The following is a 14,334-nucleotide window of genomic DNA, read 5'->3' as shown; positions in this document are numbered from 1 at the left end:
GGGAATATGACAGTAAATACTAAATATTAAACATTATTGTGCATCACATAAGATCAACAGAACACAGTGTGCTTTGAGGTAGGAGCCAAAAAGGGTGTAGTTTGTGGGTGTGATCACCCGTGTGTACACCTGTGAGCATGGATGCGCTTGTTTTTTGTTTTTTAAAAGGTTCCTTCATGTAATAATCTGCTAGAGGGTGTGGGGGGGCCACAGCCCCGTCCTTCAGGGCATGAAGCAGGTATGGAGGAGATCAAAACTCCAGACATCCAGAGGCCCCCAGAACACAAGAGACCAAGGAAGACCAACAGAGGGGCAGCTGCGCCACTGTCCCAGAAAGAGCTGAGGAGAGTCCCAGATGAGGGCTCGCCCAGCAGCCGCGGAGCAGAAGCCAGGGGGAGTTGCAGTGACGCGCCCGTGAGCTCCGCCGGCAGCCAGCCGCGCCTGAGTGACCGAGCCCCAGGCCGAGAGGCCGGGGGCACCCCACCTCCGAAGTGGCCCGAGCGAGCCCCAGGCTCCAGGCCCCGATGAGCGGCCGCCAAGGAGTGAGCCGGTGTGTACCCGGACGCCCACCCCCGGACACAAAGAACCACCAACGCACCGATGTCCGAGGGGGACCGCCACTGGCAGGGGAAGTGGTGGTAGGGGGAGATAGGCCTCCATACCTTGGAGGGCCTGAGATGTCCCCAGAGAGGTGGCACCTGACACCCAACCTGACATATAGACACAGACATACAGGCACACACAGATACAAACATCCATTCCCACCCTCATGCTCTCATATGCACTTACTCCACACTCAACCTGTCATGGTCCTGGGCCATGTTGGCCCAGTATTCTTAGTTTTCTTGTATGTTTGTATTTTGTTCCCTATTTAGGCCATGTTTCCTGAGTTGCCCTGTTGTGTTGTTCCCTAAGTGTTTTCCCTTCGTGGCTTTTACCCCCTGTGTATCTGTGAGCCCTCGTCTCTCCTTATGTTTTATTCCATGTTTTCCCCAGCCCGTTATGTCTGTGTTTTCCCCGCGCTCTCTCTCCTCCTGTCTGAACCTCTGTACTTCCTGTTTGACTCTGCCCGTCTCCCGTCAGTGTTATGTTCACCCCGCCCTGTCTCGTTATGGTTATCTGTGTCAGCTGTGTTCCCCGTGTGTTCCCACTTTCCTCTTTAACCCTCTGTGTATTTCTGTCTGCGTCTCCCTCTGTTCGGCGTCGCGTTCTCCCTCATGCTGTGTGTGGTTCTCCCCGTGTCTTCTGGTATATGTTACAATTAGCTTTTCCCAGTGTAGTTTAGTTTTGTATTGCTTTGGTATCACTGCTTTCGTTTGTCACCTGTCAGCAATAAAGCTGCATTTTGAGTTTATCCCCTGAGTCCGTGAGTTTGCATTTTGGGTCCTCATCCTGCCTGCCACACAGCGACCATGACACAACCAACGTGGAGACAGACATAAAGAGACGTTGTACACACGATCACACTCCCCAAGCGTACTCTACAAACCGGGTCTAGGTGCCCTTGCCCCTGGAGGGGGGAACCGCACCCAGACCCAGGTGGTGTTACCCTTTTCCCTACGGTGGGGGGAGGCAGACCGCCCCGACTCTGCAGCAGCAGGAAGGCCCCACACTCCAGACCGCAGTCGGACGGCCAACTCCTCCTCCTAGCCCCCCCGCTCCAGCAGGCTGCAGAGAATGGGGGTGAGAGAAGACTCCAAACCTCCCTCCACCCGCTCATTGTAGTGTTGATGCATGTGTGTTCTAAGGTGCATTTAAAACCCAGGAGGGCTTGGAGCTACCTGCCAGAGAGCAGCAGGTAAGCGCATGGTCCCTCCTGCTAGCCCTCAATGACTAAGTGTATTTAAAATTGAGAGGTGGGCAACGATGCCAGGGGTGGGGTGTACACCCTGATGGTACTTTGGACTCCGTGTATCGTGCCCACCCCCAAGATCCTATATGTATGTGTAATGAGAGTGTGAGTAATGTGAATGTCTAAGTTGTGGGATAAAATTGAGGCAGAGGCAGCCAGAAGGGGACAGAGGGGGGGGGGGGGGGGGGGGTAGCCTCCTCTGCACCCTGGTGACATACCCCTACTCCAAGGTCCTGCATGTGTGGGTGGTTGTGGTGGAGCGGGAAGAGGGAGGCAGCTGGAGATGGGGAGGGAAGGAAGGGAGGGGCAAGTGACCCTTCCCTGGGGCCAGCTCCCCCGCTGACCCCAGTAGGCACCCCCATACTCCGCGACCAGCCAGGGAAAGGGGGCCCAGGCCCATCCAGACCGGGGCCCAGCGCAGCAGCGCCTCCCGGCCCCACAGAGCCCGGGACAGTCCTCCCAACCCCACCACAGAGAAAACTGCACCCACCCCACCATCCACTCATCTTCCAGACTACATAAGACAATAAACACCCAGGCTGAGATCTTCCTCCACCTCTCCTGTATCTCCCCCTCCTGCAGAGGGAGCTCCTGAAGAGAGGAAAGCTCCTGCAAGATGTGACAATCTCCCCCACCAGTTGAAGAGCCCCCCAGGTGGCTCGATGCACCGGCGGCACCCCGCTCCAGGGCTGGGCCCCCATGCACCCACCCGCCCACAACCCCGGCAACACACCAACCAGGACCCAAGCCCCCGAGGCCCGGTCCGGGTCCCAGCCCAGAGACGGAGCGCCCCCAAAACCTTACGCCCATCCCGGACCCACCCAGGGGCAGCCAGGCTACCAGGTCAGTAACCCACGTCCGTCAGCACAGACCCTCCCCTAGCCCCGCTGCACGCAGCTGCGAGGAAACAGTCACCTGAGAGCCAACAGAGCCCCTAACCGGACATGACCGCTACCCCGGGTTGAGCCCCCCAAGGAAGATGCCTCCGGGGAACCCCCCGACGCCCTAAGCCTGTCCCTACCCCCACACCAATCACAACAGTGAAGGCGGGACCAGACTATGACCCCCCACCCCCACTAGGTGATGGAGCTGATCAAAGGAGCCCAGAGCAATTGATCTGATGTGGTGGCAGAGGCTGTATCAAGACTAATGTAATCTAATAGATAATTTCTATATTGGTTAGAATTAAGATTATTTTTATTTTTCCAGTTCATGAGGACTGTTTTCTTGGCTATGCATAGGGCAGTGAAAACCATATGGGCGATATTCTTAATAAATATTTATTTCTTAGGAGATGTAGTCAGAATCAGCTGCGAGGTCTTTGCTGTTGCGGGTATAATCAGCGATGTGAAAATACCAGACACAAAAGAAACAAACTGCTCAGTATTAGTGAATATGAAAGAAAAAAAAAGTTTTTGGTTTAACTTCAGCTGTGGCGGGAGGGATGCTTTGTATGTGGCGATGACAGGCGGAGTAGACCGTCTCAGATTTAAAATCTCAAACTTTATTTATTTCATTGGAACATACAGTTGCTCTGCTCGCTGTCAACAAAGCAACAGGGAAAAAAAGAGCTTCGGCAAAAGCTTTGCCTCTTTTCAGCTTTTTCAGCCTTCAGGGAAGCTGTTAGCTGTTCTTTAGAAGCGAGTGTGAATTATCAATCTGAAGGATTTGAAAATTCTGAAAGAAACAACATTCAAGTCAAATACAGAATGGCTGTTGTCATCGTGTGAAGTCTGTCATTTACAGGTTTCTTTATCTTTTTTCCCAAAGTTTATAAAGTGTTTGCGGTTTTTGTTACACACAGTGTAAAAGCTTGTAGACACGTTTTTCTATACTGCAGAGCCTTCAGTTAACATGCGTTCACTGGGTTGGTGTTAATGTGGTCAGGATGGTTAAAAGGCTCACACATCAAACAAGCATGAAACAAAATTACTGTAACAAAACAAAACAACCGTAGTGTCACTCAGTATCACAGAAAAATATGTAATAGCAATTGGTCTGCACTGCAAAATGCATTACATTCACACATACTGTATAAAAGATAAGTATGCTGCTGATGGTAGTGTGGCTTTGAAGCATTGGTATTAGCCTGTTGGCCACTGCAATGCTGTTTTATGGAGGCAGAAGTGAATATCATCAATGGAGAGGATGCAAATTACTGGTTAAAGTTAGCAAGTTTGAACTGTATATGTATGGTGAACAGACACAGGTACCCTTTAATCAGTGAAAAATAACAGACAAGAAATAAGACAAAATATTCAGCCCAAAAACTAAAGCACTAACTTCTCATTACTCAGATAATAACCAGGCCAGTCCATTAAATTAGTGAAGGTGAGGGAGCAGACACCGATCTTCACGTGTCTCGCACACCTAAAATCTTAACCTTTAAAAGTTTAAAGTAAAATCACTCCTCATATTTCACAATTCTGGCAAGCTGCTTAACGTTTGCTTCCTCTATCCTCCTCTTCCTCTTTCTCCACTTCTATTTATTCTCAGGGAGTTGGGCAGGCTTTTGTGCCATGCTCCACCCTTGGGTGAGGCAAGGCACCCCAAGGCTGAGCCAGCCAGCACACCTGTCTGCCATTAACTCATTGGCATTGTGGAATAAAGCTGAATTCTCCACTCTTTACCAGATTGTTGTCATCCTTTGGGTTGTAATCAGAGTCCGTTATTTATTCTGAGGGAGAAAATGAGGCTTTGTGAAAGATGGAAACATTTGGAGCAATTCCATCAAAGCTTTGAAACAATCCTACTGGATATCACAGCAAAGTGTGTAATAGACATGCCAGTTGCTAGTGACCAAGGAAGGTATGAAGTGCCCTTCAGGGTCCTTCTGTGGTAGAAATGATTAAGCTTAGTGGCTATACATGTATTTTCACATTGGCTTGAAACTGAATTCTCCCTCTGTTGGTACTGCAGCTTACTGCAACTTCTGCATGCCTACTTGTCCATTTCATGCTTTGGAAAGGCAAAACATGAAATGGACATGGTGGACTGGATTGTTGATTGCTTCACTTTCAGAGCCAGCAGCAAGTGACCATTAGATGAACTGCAGTTTTTTAGATTTAAGCACATGTTTACCACTATTTTCACACTGATGATTATCCTTAAGAGTCTTAATCTACTGATGCATGCTCAATAATCAAAGCAAGGTAATCTCAGGTAAGTAGTCAAGCCTGTTTAAAAAACAAAACAAAACAAGCAGCAGACAAGCTCATTGCAAGTTTGAGTGGAAGATCTTTCGGTTTGTTTGGAGCTTTCTGTGTGAAAGAAAACCAAACAAAGGGGATTTAGGACAGAATAAAACACCCTAAATGATCATTATTGGCTGATTGCTGCGACTTTTTGATTAGACCTTGTGATTAACCATTAAACATATAAAAATAACTAATATTACAAATCTGTTAATCTTTTGGGTTGTCATTCAATTGGGTATGAATAGTAAGTTTTTGTATGTTATTTCCATTGCAAATTATGCTCAAAATAGGAGAATCTACATCTATATCCTTCACAAGCATACGTGAAAGAAAAAGCAGCAATACATTGCAATACAGCTTGGAGCTTATAGTGTAAATATACTGTACCAATGAAACACTAAAGAAATACTCCTCAGGTACCTAGACAGGTTCAGCAGCCTATTTCTTGCTGTGCTGTATAATTAAAGAGCAAAGGTGAACTGTTATATACAGCCCACATATCGTATTTGTAATGGTATGGTATAAATCACATGTTTCACTCACTGACATGATTGTGGTGTGTGTGTGCGTGCGTGCGTGCTACACTTCAAGGATTTATTTTTGCTTTATATATTTAAGTGTCAGTGGGATCCAGTAGGTATTTTATTGCTACCCAATTCAGACTAAAACTTTCTGGCTGTATTAAAAATACCTAAAATTGAATCAGAATGTCTCAAGCTCATGCCAACAAGCACAGCAGCAGAGCAGAAAGCCAGCTAAGAAAATATGAATCCACAAGCAGCTGGTGACAGCTCTGACTAGAAGCTCAGCTTCCACCCTAAAGAGATGCCTGAGCAAACAGCTTATATAAAGAATGACTGAGCGCAAAGTTGGGCTGGGCGGGTTAGACAGTGACACAGTGCAAACACACAATTACTTCTTTCAAAAAGGCACCCTGAAACAAATGACAAGGGAGCTGCAGATCCACAAAACAGCGGGAAGAAGATATAAAGAGAGTAACAGTAAGATATTATGAAAGCACCAGGATGCAATCCACGTGCTGCGTCTTCGTCTCACTCCACCGAGCTGAAAACCGGGAAAGATTTAAAAGATATTTTTTTCGCTAGGTTCAAAGCTCTGGGTGTCCAAGTAAACTTGTTTTTTAAAGACCTGGGTAAAGGGTGTAGTCTTGCTCTACTCTTGTTCTGGTAATGTTTAGGAGGTGAGGCCCTTTAATGAGTACTTAGATTATCTCTGTTATACGAAGGAAGACAGAGAGATGATAGCATGAGTATGATTATTTATGAGCAATGTAAAGCAATATCACAGCATTTTCTCCCTGTGGTGGATAAGTAATCTAATTGATGGGGGAAAAGCGAAGGAAGGCAGCCAAAGAATATAAGACAAGAGGACATACGAGGGATATGAAAAGTGGAATGTGAACCCACATACATAAAACACCATATTTATGTGACATGCGTGCTCAGTACCCTGTTATTATCAAATATAGAGGCTATTAAGCACACACTGGTAGTTTATAGGGGTCTTAAATTTACCAGGTCAATAAACAGGGGAGTGAGTTTGTGTGGTTGGGGGATTCATGTTTCATGTGGATGTGACATGATTGATTTCAGCATCTCATCACACAGCATTAGCTGTAAATGTGCTGTTACTGGCAGGCCTGCACAATAGGCACACTGTGATACACTCATAATGCTCAGAATGCAAAACATAATACATTTTCCAATCTACACTGATCTGTTAAACTATTCCCGTCTGATTCAGATATAACCATAGATATCAATGAAAGTATTGAAATATGTAACACAATATGCTGCCTATTACCTGGCCTGCCTACCTAATGATAGCAGCTCAGTGAGGCTTTATATGGGTGGGTTAATATCGGGTAGCAATATTGATGGTGAAAGCTATGTTCACCAGTGTGGGATTTGTTTCTTTCTGAACCCCTCTGGAACTCCAGCTGGCTCTGAAAGTACATTTACCTGTGGTAATACTCACCTGCCTGGGCTCTCTCTGCTGGAAGCTGCTTAGATTCTTTTTTTTTGACTATAAAATGTAATTATGGTCTAATCAGGCTTATAATATTGAAATATTGTCCTGGCTTTAAGGGGGAGAAGTTAATTTTCTACTTGCAGTACAGAAAACAGTTCCCAAAACACCTCATTGGGGTTCAAAGTGTGTAGATAATTTAATCTTCTTGGGGACATGAGAGCCAAACCATCATGTAGTGGCTGAGATGTAGGAGTGGATCAAGAAACAGCTAAAAATTAGTTCCAAATATCGAAAGTTAAACCTTGAATCTCCTAATGACAGACAACTTTTCAAACGTATGGGATACATTACACATGTTATGTTCAAAACACACAATATTTAGGAATTCCCCACAAAAGTTCCTCTCCTCCCTGCACTCCTGTGACTCATTGTCATTGAGTTGGCTTCCTAATATGCAGCTCACAAACTGCTTTGAATGCGTTGTTTCACCTTGCTAAAGCAACCATCTCTCCTTGTTTTTTCACCCTCTCACCAATGCTTTGAATCTTCACAGTGTCAGGAATCTGTGAGTCACACTTGTTCTCACTGCTGAAAGATCAAGCACACTGATGTGGAGGTGCTAAGGATCTCACCCATTCAACATGCCAATTGCTGGGTGTCATATATACAGTGGGGCAAAAAAGTATTTAGTCAGCCACCGATTGTGCAAGTTCCCCCACTTAAAATGATGACAGAGGTCAGTAATTTGCACCAGAGGTACACTTCAACTGTGAGAGACAGAATGTGAAAAAAAAAATCCATGAATCCACATGGTAGGATTTGTAAAGAATTTATTCGTAAATTAGGGTGGAAAATAAGTATTTGGTCACCTCAAACAAGGAAAATCTCTGGCTCTCACAGACCTGTAACGTCTTCTGTAAGAAGCTTTTCTGTCCCCCACTCGTTACCTGTATGAATGGCACCTGTTTGAACTCATCATCTGTATAAAAGACACCTGTCCACAGCCTCAAACAGTCAGACTCCAAACTCCGCCATGGCCAAGACCAAACAGCTTTCGAAGGACACCAGGAAAAGTATTGTAGACCTGCACCAGACTGGGAAGAGTGAATCTACAATAGGCAAGCAGCTTGGTGTGAAAAAATCACCTGTGGGAGCAATCATCAGAAAATGGAAGACATACAAGACCACTGATAATCTCCCTCGATCTGGGGCTCCACGCAAGATCTCATCCCGTGGGGTCAAAATGATCATGAGAACGGTGAGCAAAGATCCCAGAACCACACGGGGGGACCTGGTGAATGACCTGCAGAGAGCTGGGACCAAAGTAACAAAGGTCACCATCAGTAACACACTACAACGGCAGGGAATCAAATCCCGCAGTGCCAGACGTGTTCCGCTGCTGAAGCCAGTGCATGTCCAGGCCCGTCTGAAGTTTGCCAGAGAGCACATGGATGATACAGCAGAGGATTGGGAGAATGTCATGTGGTCAGATGAAACCAAAGTAGAACTTTTTGGTATAAACTCAACTCGTCGTGTTTGGAGGAAGAAGAATACTGAGTTGCATCCCAAGAACATCATACCTACTGTGAAGCATGGGGGTGGAAACATCATGCTATGGGGCTGTTTTTCTGCCAAGGGGACAGGACGACTGATCCGTGTTAAGGACAGAATGAATGGGGCCATGTATCGTGAGATTTTGAGCCAAAACCTCCTTCCATCAGTGAGAACTTTGAAGATGAAACGAGGCTGGGTCTTCCAACATGACAATGATCCAAAACACACCGCCCGGGCAACAAAGGAGTGGCTCCGTAAGAAGCATTTGAAAGTCCTGGAGTGGCCTAGCCAGTCTCCAGACCTCAACCCCACAGAAAATCTGTGGCGGGAGTTGAAAGTCCGTGTTGCTCGACGACAGCCCCAAAACATCACTGCTCTCGAGAAGATCTGCATGGAGGAATGGGCCAAAATACCAGCTACTGTGTGTGCAAACCTGGTAAAGACCTATAGTAAACGTTTGACCTCTGTTATTGCCAACAAAGGTTATGTTACAAAGTATTGAGTTGTATTTTTGTTATTGACCAAATACTTATTTTCCACCCTGATTTACGAATAAATTCTTTACAAATCCTACCATGTGGATTCATGGATTTTTTTTTTTCACATTCTGTCTCTCACAGTTGAAGTGTACCTCTGGTGCAAATTACTGACCTCTGTCATCATTTTAAGTGGGGGAACTTGCACAATCGGTGGCTGACTAAATACTTTTTTGCCCCACTGTATGTGTGTGTGCTAGGAGACTGAATCCAGTTATTTAGGCAAGAAGATGTTGGTATTTTTTTATGAATAGCCAGAAACGTCCAGGACATGGCCTTACAAAATATATTTAATTTTACTGACGACACTCAGCATGAGTAGACCTGCAGCCGATCACTGTCAGCATGTGCTGGAAATGAATGTCCATGAAGGAGGGTGACTTCCATTTTTTGTAAAGAGGAACACAAATACTACTTGCAGTCTCTTTGTACTCCTTTTTACTTTACTGACCAAAGTAAAAAAATTTAAACGAGTCGCTGTCATGTAGTTTCAGCTAACAGTGAAAAAACAGGTTGCTGTATCACAACAGTAATCTTCCTGCAGCTTCTCTTATGCCTCTTCTGTCTATTTTAATGAACCCTCTTGAAGATTATATTAATTCTTAAAATGAAATTCAAGTAGAGAGGACCGAGCTGCACAGAAGCACATGTGTATTCTTTGTAGTCTTTTAAGACCATTATTCTCATGAACAGATGATGCCGCGGTGCATCATCTGCTCTTTTGTGTCTGTTTCTTGTTTCATCAAAGAGCACCTCAGATAGGACTAACATGCTAGGAAAAGGACTGAATGTAGAAATTATTGAGGATAGACAGTAATATGATAGATGGTGGGACGGGATTGCAATAAAATCCAAGGACTGAGCGGAGTTTAAAGTCCATGCAAACAGGAAAATGTCAGAACTGGCAATCAAAAACAAGGCTGGAACACTCAGATGAGAGCACGAAGATTATGTGGAATAGTTTAAGTGTGGACTGTTGGAATGGGATATGGAAGATTAATATAGGCAGGATATCAAAAAGCATACTGCCTCACATTATGAATTAAATAGAAAAAAAAAAGAGAGCTAAGACAAGTGTTTGCCACAATAATTATATGCTTTGGATGTTCAAACCAAATATCATTCAGTGACTCTTCTGTAAATTCCGAAAGTCTAATTGTAAATAAATTAATGGCCATATCTACAAGAAAATCAGTTTCTAACCTGATCATTCAACAGTCTGACCAAAAATTCTAAGCTGCCTTTAAGTCTGCAGGGAGTTCTGCTTAATGTACAAATGCAAAAAGCCCTCTGAACGTGTACTGCTGTCAAAGACTTGCTGCTTATGACAGCTGTGCTCTGAGAATGCCATGTCGGGCAATCCCATGTTGTGCTTCAATACCTTCAATACCAAGACACCTTTGTGCAGGTGTCTCCAAAGGAACCTGCAGACCTTGTTCAAGCGGTACATTTTTGTCAAGCAAATCAGATCTTTTGGACATGTTCCTCCAGAAGAGCAGGGTGCTTTTATAAAATATTGCATTTTTGTCTCCACTTATATATTGACTGTTTTACTTTCACAAAAATGTAATTTAAAATTGTGCAGAGGGCTGTTGGAACAGAGGAGGATAGGGACAAAGTGGTATGAACTGATCCCACGTTAGTGTTCCTACATCATCATAATAATGATATAGGAACAGCAACACCAGGATATCAGGATAATATTGGTGCAGGGTCAACATTGCCACTGACCACTGATGTTGTCTGAGCATTCAGTTAGCTTTAGCATTAGCCAAGAAGTCAGCTAAATATCACAAGCAAACCAACACGAGTAACCCAATTTTGGCTAACAGGAAACATAACTTGATGATATTTTTATTATATTGCATGATTTATTAAAAAATATTAAATGCCTCTCTTGATCCACAAGAGAGTTATATATAAACAAGGATATCTTTTTCTTCCCCCCCCCACATTGGAAAGGTATGACATCACAACAAGACGATTGTCCAGTTGTAATCTTGATCCTGGACCAACATAATTATGAGGATGGAGGGACAACACCAACGAATGTGAGATACACCTAGTGTCAGATGGAGGTAGATCAGGTGCTGTGCTGACCTCTAAAATGAGCAGGTGAAAGAAGATGATGAAGATCAAATGCCTGACAAGAAAGGAAATAATTCAGCATGACCCACAATAAGTCTGCGCTATGCTTATATTTAGACCATAGTTTAGATGTAACATATCTAATATATTAGGACTACTTATTTTGGGGCAAATAAAGAGCAGATCTGCAAAGAAGGTACATCTGTTTTTATTTTAAAGGTGTGGGCATCCCTTAAATTAAAGTGCAGCTGTACTCAAATGCCTGGATATGTCACATTCTCTGCTTTTGTCTCCAGTGCTGCCTTTCCTGTAGCATTACTCTCTCTCTTGGTGTCTTGCTGTGTGTTTGATTGCATAAGTGGAGACAGGTGCTCTGGAACCTGAGCAGAGCATCACCAATTGTAACCACTTCTCCAATCAGGCCTCCTTAGCTGTGCTGCCACCATGCTGCCAGAAATTCAGTTATGCAAGTCGCGATTCCAGAAATTTGCTTACTATACTGTCGCTGTTCTGCCCGGTTTCTCCTCATGTCCTTTTCCTGCTCCTTGGTTTCAGGACCAGCTGAAGTTTTATCCTTAGTATACCTGGTGTTAGCCTCCTCTCCAACCCCTTTCCCAGCCCGGCTAATTCCTCAGTTTTCCTTCCAGCACTATCTGCAGCCCTGCCACAGCCTCTTGGGCCAGTTTTTAAGGACTTCATCTTAGCTAGCAGATTTTATTTATATATATGAATGATAGGCAAAGACTTCCTGTTACAGCCACCTATCATTACTAATAAATTCAAATAAATAAAAAAAGTTAATAAAACCAAAAAATGTTAGTTAAATGACAGTCGACCTTTTCAAGATCCCATTCTGGTGATTTCAGTCCATTTTTTCACCCTCATTTCCACTTTTTCAACTCTTTAACTTGAGCTACAAACAAACTAAAAACAGAATCCAGGAAACTCACCTACCTACAGATTTAAATACTCATATTTAGAAACCTGTTTTTTGAGATTACGTAATCCAAACCTTCAACACAGTGATGGCAGGAATGGTCACGTGTCATATGTATTATCACCTAAATATTCAAACACATGTTTTGTGAGGCAGTTGTAGTTTGGAAGTCTTACTGAGTGTAATATACACACAATATTACACAGATCTCACCATCCTTTCTGTTAGTGGACACTTAAATGGACACATTTCAGAGCCACATTCGCCATGTGCTGTTCTCCGTTAATGGTTTATGATAGCATAAACAAGTTATTTAACAATTTCTGCCACATGAATAAAACTTTGTCATGTTTCTAATTAGATATCAGCCTTTCTGAAGACACTGTGGATAATTAGCACATTGGCTGTAACAGCATGTAAACACAATGTTAGATTAGACTACTGGAAAGTCCAAATGTAGTATGATTTTGTTGTTAATTACTCGAGTGTTGGCAAAACACACAAATACAGTCGAGCTCCATAAAATGAATCCCATGCTTAATTTCACTGGTTTGTTTCACATGTTGTTGGCACTGCTTTCTCTCAGTGTGCTGTAACGTAGCAAATACCAGAACACAATTTTATTGTGTACAATATTTCTTGGGGTAGGTGGTTCACTATAAGTTATATAATGATGTATAATACAGGAAATGAGGCATAAGAGAGAGAGGAAAAAAGTACACAGAAGCAGTGTTCAATTTAATTTTAATTTTATTTTTTTGCTAGCTTAAATAAGAAAATGCAAAACAAATAACCCAGTGGGTCCACGGGCGAAGAAAACAGTTCTGCACCTCTAAATAGAATATTGATTTTTTCAAAAAGGAGAACTATTACAATTTCCCTTATATTCTGTTGTGTATATACACCAGCAGTAGCTGCTTGTATTAATCATGACAAATCCTTATGAATATCCTTCTGTAAATACTTGACTTTAGATAATTTTTTCTACTTTTGGTTCTATGATGTCATAAAAGGGGGCATGATGAAGCGTAGCAGCTGCTCCCGTGGGCAAATCTTTCACCATCTTCACTTTTAGAAGTCCTGTAGCTGCTGAATAAGCTGGTTTTTTTTTTGTTTTTTTTTTAGTCGAAAGTAGATCCAGTGCATTCTAACGTGGTGTTTTTCAGGTTTGAGTTTATCCTCTTCAGAGTGGAAAAGTTTCCCTGAGCCTTGGTTATAGGATTTGTGGTGATTTTAAGCAGACAGGAGGAAATGTCAGCAAAACCTACTGTCCGAGAGGCTCTTGTGGATGGATGATAACAGACACACACTTAAGTGTTGGTACATAGTTTCCAACTTAGACTTCAACTTTTCCCCCCACTGCTTTAAATGGCTGAGGTTTGACATCAGTCAGGCTCTAGGGAAGAAATCGGCTGAACACAAAGTGAGGAAAAATGAACTGTCAACTAGTTTATTGTGTGAAAACTGCTCTTCTACTTGAGCGATTACAGTCTCACAATTCTCTGTAGCTGAGGTGGTGTAGGTGACTCATCTACTCGTGAGTTGTGGTATTCAATCAAATTGCTATCGTCCGTCATATTTTAAATTGTTCAGTTTGGAACTGGACAAGCGCATGAATTTTTCTGTCTTGAAAGGGGGAAGTTGGGTTTTTACATGCTTAATAGATCAATGATTTAGATTTCATGGCATTAGAGATGTTTAGAACAATATATCAACACATCTGTGCGCCACATTGATGTGTTTCCCTCCTGTTTATGTGAAATTTTAGATATTAGTTTAATAATGGCCCATCTTGCAACTGAAACCATTCTATATCTTTCACAGCTACTCTGTGTGCAGTTTGCATGTTCTCAGTGTGACTGTGTTCGTTCTCTGTGGATACTCTGGATTTCACCAACAGACTGAATGCCTGCATGGGTTTACGTTAATTGGTAATTCTAAACTGATGGTCTGTTCGAATGGTTCTTTGGCTCTCTGTTAGCCATGCAAAAGACTGGCAACCTGCCCGTGGTGTACCCGTCCTTTTGCCCCATGACGGCTGAGATACGCTCCAGCTCTCTGCCTTGACTCTGAATTGGATAAGTGGAAGACAATAAATGGACAGTAAGTGTATTTTTGTGGATATGAAGAAATTCTGCTGATTTACCTGTTTTGGTAAGGCAGGAATATATTGAACCT

The 14,334-nt window shown here is 43.4% G+C and overlaps 1 protein-coding gene across 1 annotated transcript in view; it reads right to left on the bottom strand.

The window, feature by feature from the left end:
- Positions 1 to 14,334, bottom strand: part of LOC146646450 (uncharacterized) — a 240,629-nt gene continuing 226,295 nt past the window's right edge. The window contains exon 2 of the transcript XR_014908819.1: positions 1 to 339. The gene's annotated coding sequence lies outside the window, so the exon portion shown is untranslated. The remainder of the gene's footprint in view (positions 340 to 14,334) is intronic.

The sequence above is a fragment of the Rhamphochromis longiceps genome, linkage group LG19, assembly GCF_057381845.1.
Source record: "Rhamphochromis longiceps isolate RC_006_pf linkage group LG19, R_longiceps_female_GT1.1, whole genome shotgun sequence".
In the NCBI taxonomy this organism is placed as follows: domain Eukaryota; kingdom Metazoa; phylum Chordata; class Actinopteri; order Cichliformes; family Cichlidae; genus Rhamphochromis; species Rhamphochromis longiceps.
Note: the sequence above shows the minus strand (reverse complement) of the source record. Positions and strands in the feature narration are given on the sequence as shown.